At 36.1% G+C, this 8,939-nt stretch overlaps 1 long non-coding RNA gene across 1 annotated transcript; it reads left to right on the top strand.

The window, feature by feature from the left end:
* The first annotated feature begins 271 nt into the window (after window positions 1–271).
* Window positions 272–6,093, top strand: LOC148870555 (uncharacterized). Its single transcript, XR_016107018.1, has 3 exons — window positions 272–314; window positions 5,399–5,487; window positions 5,595–6,093. It is a non-coding gene; the product is annotated as an uncharacterized LOC148870555 (long non-coding RNA).
* The last annotated feature ends 2,846 nt before the right edge of the window (window positions 6,094–8,939 follow it).

Raw genomic sequence — 8,939 nt, 5'->3', positions numbered from 1 at the left:
CATTAGTGGAAGATGTTGGTGTGGGAAGCAAATCTGATTTCCATTTTTAGTTCTCTCAAGTTGCCATGTCAGCAGGGCTCTACCTCTCTCTCTCCAGAAAAAAAAAAAAAAAAAAAAAACTTTGCGTCCTTTTAAATTGCAGGTAAAATTGAACTTTCTTGAGCCGTTTTGCTTTCCATTTCTTACGTTTTCATTAAACTTTTTTCCAAATCCCCTATTTTTGCGTCAGCCACATTGCTCATTTCTCAAACGTTTTCCCTATTTACCTCTCATTCATGGGAGCCATCCATCCATCCCTCCGGTGCTGAACCCAGGTATTGCTTCCAACCTTTTTCTTCAGTTTTGATGCAGAGTTATTTCACAACCCGTTATATGTTTCCAAGTTGCAAAAGTCCTACAAAATTTGTCTCAACAATTGATCTGCAACCCACAAGACGCAATAGGCTAACACGGTTTGACGTTACTCTCCACAAATATAATGAGCATTCTTCCTTCTCTTCTTCATTAAAGGCAGGAGGTGGTAGTCATCGATTTTGAGCCTTGACAGTTTTGTTCGGTCTCTTTACTTCACTGCCTAGGTACCACCAGAATCACCATTCATGATTTCAGCTATTCTCCTTTCTAAACAGAGCATATTTTAGGACCCTCTCAAAATACTTTCAACGAGCATTTTCCTTTCAGCAATTCGTACCACATTCGCAAAGAGTAATTAAATTTCTTCCCAAGACACTCTTTGTTTTTGTATCAGAACATCTTCAATATTCATTTCATGACAAAAGCTTGGAGAATTAACAGTTGGAGAACCAATTATTTTCATTCATAATATTAATTTTGTCAGTATTTCTGTTATACATTGGCATGTCCCATTGGAAAACGGATTCCAATGACATATTGACATTGCAGGAACATTAATTTTGTCAGTATTTCTATTTATTTTGTTCTAATTTAGTCTTTTAGATTGCTTTTTGTAAATGGATTTTAATTTTAACCTTCTTCTCATTCTCTCTTTCCTTCCTCATCATCATCATCTTCTTCTTCTTCTTCTTCTTCTTCTTCTTCTTCATTGGGTGGTGGAACCCAATCAAAACTAGTTGATAATGGCACCATGTTGATAATGTTCGAAGGCAACATTCATTTCTAGCCTTCCTAAAAAAAAATTGGCATCCCATCCGGTTGAATATACGGGACTTAGCTCCTACAACTCTATACAAGTGCGCTTAAACTATGAAAAGAGGTCATATTGATGGTCCTAAATAGGTCTAATAATGACTCGGGTTCAATATAGTCCAATGGCATGGTAAGGAGAACCTCAAGTAAAGGCTTGGTGTATTATATACTTTGAGGTAATGTTTTAATTCTAAAATTAATTTTTATTAATTTATATTTCATTTCAAAATAATAAAAGATAACAATAAAAATGTATCTAACAATAATGGATCATAAAAAAATTACTAATAAAAACAATAAAACTAAAATCCATTTACAAAGAACATAAATAATATTTAATAACAATGTATTAATTTCAAAAGATGATTTATACAATTTAAAATCATATAAATTTCATTCAGAGATAATAAAAATAAAAAAAATATTATAAATTTTAGAATGAGTTTTTATTAATCCAAAATTCATTTAAAATCCATTTAAATGGATAGTGTAAGATGGGCTGGCTAGGTTGGGCCTAAATGCAATCCAAGCTCAACCATAAATTATGGGCCTAAGGCCCAAGCCTGAAGTCAAATTTGATCTATCCAATTTGAGTCCAGTCCACTGAAATTTAATGCACTCAGGTTGAGCTTGGGCTAAGACCAATCATACGTTGGGAGAAGATTGGGCTAGGGCTAGGCCTAAGTGCATCCTAAAAGATAGATGGGTTCACTATGATATAAAAAAGATATGATATCCAAAAAACAACTGACCAGTAAACCAGAATCATAAACTGATAAAGAACATGGTGTTATTTATCAAAATTCATAGATGGATTTTGATTGATCAAAACTCTTTTCATATCATATCTTTTCTGCATCATAAATTTTTCCAAGATAAAAAAGGTCAACTTTTGGATTGCCATAGGGTTCTTTCTGCTTCAAATTTAATTGGTTAACAAAAGCTAGTATATAATATCAGAAAATACTACTAGCTAAATGACCTACCTGCCCTACCTCCTAAGGGTGTAACTTAGGGTGTTCTGCAACATGATTGATTTGGTTTTTCAAAACTAAAACAAATGGCTGCACCAATCAATTTGCTGATGTGGTTATTGTTTTTGTTTTAAAAAATAAAATCATAAACTTTGGTGAATACCCCCTTAACTAGATCTTTAATCTATTTTATGTTATGTTAGGAATTGTTGTTTACGTGACAGACCTCAAGGCTTTAGGGTTGGGTTATCATTTTTGACATCTTTACTTACTTTATGTCTATGTGTGATCCCATATTCATTTTTGACATCTTTGTTTCTGAAAAATTACTGATGAATCCATATTGTAGCGTGGGCTATTAATTCTCAAAGTTTAATTTAATTAATGAAAATAATTAAAAGAGACATGCCGATTAGTAATTTTATGAGAAAAAAAAGAATATTAAAATGCCAACTAAAAGTAAGAATTAACCTTATGACTCAGTCTATCTGGCAGTGACTTGTAAGCATTAATTAGGCAGGAGGTGATTCAGTCAGAGTCCGCCATTCCGGGTGATCCAAGCATCCGTTGTGTTTAGCATAATAGTAGAAATAAAGTTAGAATTTGTTCAACTTGGGTGACGGAGCATGCTCCGCGCAAGCGAGCCTCCCTCTCCACCCCACGCTCTTCTCCTCATCCTTCCATACACAAAGCAACATTTCTCTATATCTACACAGACAAGTGCTAGTGTTGTTCATCGGATCTGGTGTTCTATTTTATATATTTCATCTCATCACTTTCTCATCATTCCACCGGCTGATACTCACCATACTACCAACAATGGCACGTCAACTTCTTGTTGTCGCTCTTCTGTTCTTTGTCACCGTTGCAGCTGGGTTGGTGTCCGCACAGGCACCCAAGGCCTCCGCTGAATCCCCGTCACCAAAGGCTTCGCCTGTGAAAGCAAACACTACCTCCCCTGCTTCAGCACCTTCAAAATCCGCCACTGCCTCCTCTCCAAAAGCCTCCGCCCCATCTCAGAGCAGTGGTCGTGCCAAGTCACCTGCATCTGCGGCATCCCCTGCATCAACAAAATCCCCCTCTTCCGGCAAGAAAAGTCCCACTTCCCCTGCTTCGGCCTCCTCACCAGATGCTGATGTCTCATCTCCTCCTGCCCCGGGACGCAGCTCCAGTGATGCTGCTGAAGGCCCCGCTGCAGATGCGATGACACACGCTGATGGTCCAACTACGACTACTGCTATGGGACCCGCACTTGAACCAGCATCTGACGAGGGTGAACACGACGGGTCATCTAAATTGGCCGTCTCACTCACTGTTATTGGGGTCGTTGCTCTTGCTGGTTTCTTCTACTACTGATGAAGTGTGCCTGCCGATATGGCATATATGGTCATAAATTAAGAGAGAAGTGGCATCCGATGGTTATTGGGCATGTGGTTGAAGGTCTGTCAATTGAGTTTACTTGGATTCCCTCGCGAAGCAAATTTTGTAGTCCTAGCCTTGCTACGTACGATGGGGTCTTTTAGATTTTTGATGATGGAAGATTGGTTGCCGTTCTTTTAGAGTTTTGTTGCTGCTTGCTCTCTTTGTTTTTCCTTTCCTTGTTTTTAGGTGTAGTTTCAGCTTTGCTCTATTCTTCTTGGTGTTGTTCTCTTTCCTGGTTTAATGGATTTCCCTTTTTTACCAAAAAATATTGTTGTTTGTTGCATTTGTTGCTCCCTTAGAGGGCCTCCTAGCTCGGTGCAAAATTCATCTGGGAGGTGAGATATATCTTTTTCATCTTTTCTTTTCTTATATATGGTTCAATTTAATTATGCACCACCATTCCTACCTTCTCTCCTAGGGTCCATTTGATTGGTAGGAATTGGGGTTTGGAATTGGAATTCGATTGAGCCATTCCGATTCTAGCTATTTGGTTTGGCAGAATGAGATTTTGTTTCTGATTCTTTGGTGGAATGGGATTACCCCCATTGGGAGTGGCCATTCTGACCTCACCCTTGGAAATTAGAATCTCATTCCAGCCAAAAAAAAAAAAAGACAAGTGGCTAAAATCCCCCAAATCCTATTTCTTTTCACTTGATGCCATCTTTCCTGAGTTGGAAGTCATGCATATCTTATGGAATTTAATTCTAATTCATGAAATCAATATTTTTATTAATTAAATAATATAAAAATGTGTAAAAATGAAAATTTGAAAAACCCTAAAAATAAAAAAAGTGTGGGATAAAAAGTATTGATATACTCCTACCAACACGTTTGAGTGTATAGATGCTTTAAACCTTGGCTAGGCACTAAGAGCTTGCTTTTTTATGAAGCTCAGAAGTCTGATTACTTTCCAAGGAAGCAGAGAATCCAGTGGGGAACCAATTCTAGTCTGTAAGATCGAAAGGCTACTAATCAAGCTGAACATGTATGGCAAGAAAAATAAATATAAGTTGATTCTTTTCCATTTAATTAAGATAGGAAAAATTTGCATTTTCCATCCCTTGCTCTGGTAATCTGCTTCAATTGCAAATAAACCATTAAAGTCCAGTTGGATGGTCTGATAAATTTACCCCTCATTCATTTTTTTAATGCAAACCATTCATTATTTTTAGTAAAAATCCATTATCTATTTTTAGTTGCATTCTGGCATGTTTTTGCACGAGTAGCCACTCTCAGATTCGAACCTGTGTTCTTTTTAGCAACTTCAATGAATGGATCTTTTTTATTTGGTTTTTTATCTTTCATTTTCCTTGTTCTTTGAGATATATCTGATTTTAAATATGCATCAAGTAATAGTATTTTTTTTTTATGTATTTCGGGATGTTTTGGTAGGCAAATATGTATAAACTATTTTAAAATTAATGATTCATCAATTGCATTGCACCAATGACCTATAGTGGCTGAGATGGTCATTTGGTGTCCCTCCTAATACAAAGGTGCTAGATCGATTAAACTCGCATAAATGCAGGCTTTCCATGGTAAGGTCGGTGGACCTCACATGCACTCTACTTTGTCCCCACCACTAATCCTCCTTATAATGCATAAAATATATTAAAAAAATAAAAAACAGAAATTACATTGTGAAGATCTATTTTTTATATATATATTTTTTAAAGGAAGGTCTTTAGGAAAAAACCCCACCCTTACATGTGGCATTGTAAAATTTTAATGGATAGAATCTTAGAAGAGGTTAAAGTCTCACTCTTAAAAGAGTCTATTCACACCTCTCTCTTTAAATTTTACCCTTAATTCTCATCATACGCTTGCTGTCTCAGGGGTTCTCGAGAAGAGTCTTTCTGGATTTTAGTACAGGAGGTGGAGTGTTGGGCGGTGGCCTTAATCGCTATTTTGATTTTCACCACCGGTAATTGTTCCCTTATCTTATTCCACTAGCACTTACAGTTCCGGATGGTTAAAGTTTCAAGTGGATCCAATTCCGACGATTAAAAATCTGGGTGGTTAACGTTACAGTTCCGACGATAATAGTTCCAACAATTTCAGTTTCGGGTGGTTAAAGTTCTAGTTGGTTCCACTTTTGGCGATAATAGTTCCTGCAGTTTCAGTTCCAGGTGGTTTAAGATTTAGTAGGTTCCACTTCTGGCGGTAACAGTTCCGGCGGGTACATATTCCAGGTGGTTAAACTTCCAATTGGTTCCAGTTTTGGTGATAATAGTTCCAACGATTATGGTTCTAGCCTATTAAAGTTCAAGTTAGTTTCATATTATTTGTTAAAGTTTTTGTGGTGTTTATCCCTCTCTTTCGGTGGTTGGAGATGCACTCATTTATCTCTTTTATTGGCGATTCTACCTCACCATTTGTGTGTTGTAGAAGTTTCTTCATTTTTTTTTTTATACACTGAATATTTTGTTCTTTCTAGAGACTTGTATTATCGTTTGGTTCTGTTACCACTTCTCTGTATTCATATAAGATTCATAGTTGAATGAAATATGATGTTTTGCCTTAACAAAAATGTATATCCACTCACAAAAAAAGTGATAACTCCACTTTCTTAAAATTCACATACATGTAGCATCCTAATCCCTAAAAAGTGGCCACTTCAAATGTTATGGTACTAACTGAATTTTATTCAAACACAGTGATTTCAAAAGTAATGATTAAACAAATAATTTAACTTAAAAATATTCAAAATAAATTAGCATAACCTAATTTAGATGAAATAGTTTTTAAAAATAAATTTATCAAATAAATAGTGAATACCAATTAAAGTGGGTTACTTCTTACAAATAAAACCTTATTTAATCTCTTAAATCATATTAAAAATGACATAAATTAATAGTGATTTTCAAACAAAATAGATGAGAATAGATTATCAATTACAAAAATGTAAGATCATATTAGTTTTTTATAATTAAATAGTAATTTTCAAATTAATAATACTGTAGTTGCTCCATAAAAAGCCTAACCTAAATGTCTAATATAATAATTTAAAAAATTGAAATAATTCAGATTAATGGTCCCGTACGTAATACGGGGGCCATTCCTAGTACATATACAATGTCACCAAATGCACAAGTTCTGATTATTGCAAAAGAAAGGATACTACAAAATAGAGAAAAAATTATACCATCACGCGAGAATTGCATTTAGACTATAAAATTACGAATTACTGAGTTTTTTCATGTATTTCCAAGGAGCAGGATCATATAGTCTTCTAACTGAGCAAATAGGTAATCATTGTGGCATCGCCTTCCCAGACGATGGCAGATGGGAGACATCTCTGCATGAATCGAGCCAGCTTGATTAATACGTAAAAGATCGAGCTACAAGGAATGTTGTACCAGATGAAGTGTACCACTCGGTGAAGTTTTGAGATGAACTCAACCTCAACCACCACCGAATGTTGTACCCACTCTCATCTGTAACATTTATCTGCTGTACTGTATTTTTCCTTCTTTATTTTCTTACAATTGTATATAAATACAGAGTTACACATTGTTGGAATTGCATAGCGAAAATAAGATAATCTGTATATGCATGGAAACAAATAAAAGCAGATAATAATAAAGAAACATCAAATTTAGGTGGTTTGACCAAATTGCTTACATCCACGGGCAGCAATTCAGAGCTTCATTCTTACTATAAACAGGAGAAAATACAAAATAACTTCACCGAAATCACACCTATACCTGACACTCAATACACCCAACTCAATACTCCTCTCAACACACTGTATACACTATACACTGAAATGAAATGGAGAATGAAAATGAGAAATAACATAGGAGGGACCCCTATTTATACTTGAGCTGAGGGGTATAATGGGCATTTATGAAAATTTTCTTCATAGCTATGCGAACCATAACTGGTGGTTTGCAAATGGTGTGCACCGAATAAATGGTGGGCTTAGCTCGGTGGGCCACTGATTGCAAATTCGGTGAGCCACCGACTGGCCCACCTTTTTGCTTTTCAACATTCTCCCACTTGAAGACAATTTTCATAGTGAAAAACCCTCTCGAGAATAGATGCCAATCATCTCTTGCTATGTGGCTTCAAGTCCTAGAGAAGTTCTGCACCAGATGAATTTCTCTCTCACCACCGGCTTTGTCAGTATATCAGCAATGTTGTTGTTAGTGTGGATCTTCTGTAACGAGATCTGCCCATCTTCAACTACCTCACGAACAAAGTGGTACTGTACATCAATGTGTTTATTCCGTGCATGAATGACAGGATTTCTTGCTAAGTGTAATGCACTTTGACTGTCACAATGAATAATCACCACTTCTTGCTTGATGTGGAATTCTTCAGGCAACCTCTTTAGCCAAATACTTTCTTTGCATACTTGTGCAGCTATATTCTGCTTCTGTTGTAGATAAGGCCACTACAGATTGCAATTTTGATGCCCGACACACTACACCATTAACTAAAGAAAACACATAATTTGTAGTTGATTTTCTATTATCGCGATCTCCTACATAGTCTGCACCCACATAACCAACTAGTTTTAAGCTTTGGCCACTATAACAAATGGAGATTTTAGAAGTACCCTTCAAATAACGAAGGATTCTCTTCAACGCAGTCTAATGATCTCTTCTTGGATTTGCCATAAACTAACTGATTGCTCCCACTGCTTGTGCAATGTTTGGTCTGGTGCACACAATGGCAAAAATAAGGCTCCCTACTACTGATGAATATGGTATGTGGGACATCTCTATCTTTTCAACTTCAGTGATAGGTGATTGTTCCGAAGACAACTTGCAACCAATAGAAAATGAGATATTGACTGGTTCAGAATCTTGCATGTTGAATCATTGCAAGACCATTTGAACATAACTCTTTTGAGTTATCTAGACTTTCCTGTTCTTTCTATCCCTATATACCATCATCCCAAGAATCTGATTAGTCGCCCCCAAATCCTTCATGTCAAACTCCCTAGCGAAACGAGCTTTTAGTGTTGAGGTACTTCCTTTATCAGTACCTATAACTAGCATGCCATCAACATATGATAACAAAATGATGAAGTGATCATTACCAAATTGTGTAGGCACAATGATCTACTTTGCATTTGCTAAAGCCCAAGCTCACAATGTAAGAATCAAATCGCTTATGCCAACACCTTGGTGCCTGTTTTAGACCATAAAATGATTTGGTCAACTAACAAACTAGATCATTTTTATCATTCTTGACAAAGCCTTAAGGTTGAGTCATATAAATATCTTCTTCAAAATTACCATGCAAGAATGCAGTTTTAACATCTAACTGCTCCAGCTCCAAGTCAAGTACTACAACCATACTCAATAAAATACGAATAGTATTTAATCGAACAACAGGAGAAAATATTTCATTGAAATCGATAAC

Source organism: Nelumbo lutea, chromosome 2 (assembly GCF_056320005.1).
Source record: "Nelumbo lutea isolate HS-2025 chromosome 2, American lotus-T2T, whole genome shotgun sequence".
Taxonomy (NCBI): domain Eukaryota; kingdom Viridiplantae; phylum Streptophyta; class Magnoliopsida; order Proteales; family Nelumbonaceae; genus Nelumbo; species Nelumbo lutea.
Note: the sequence above shows the minus strand (reverse complement) of the source record. Positions and strands in the feature narration are given on the sequence as shown.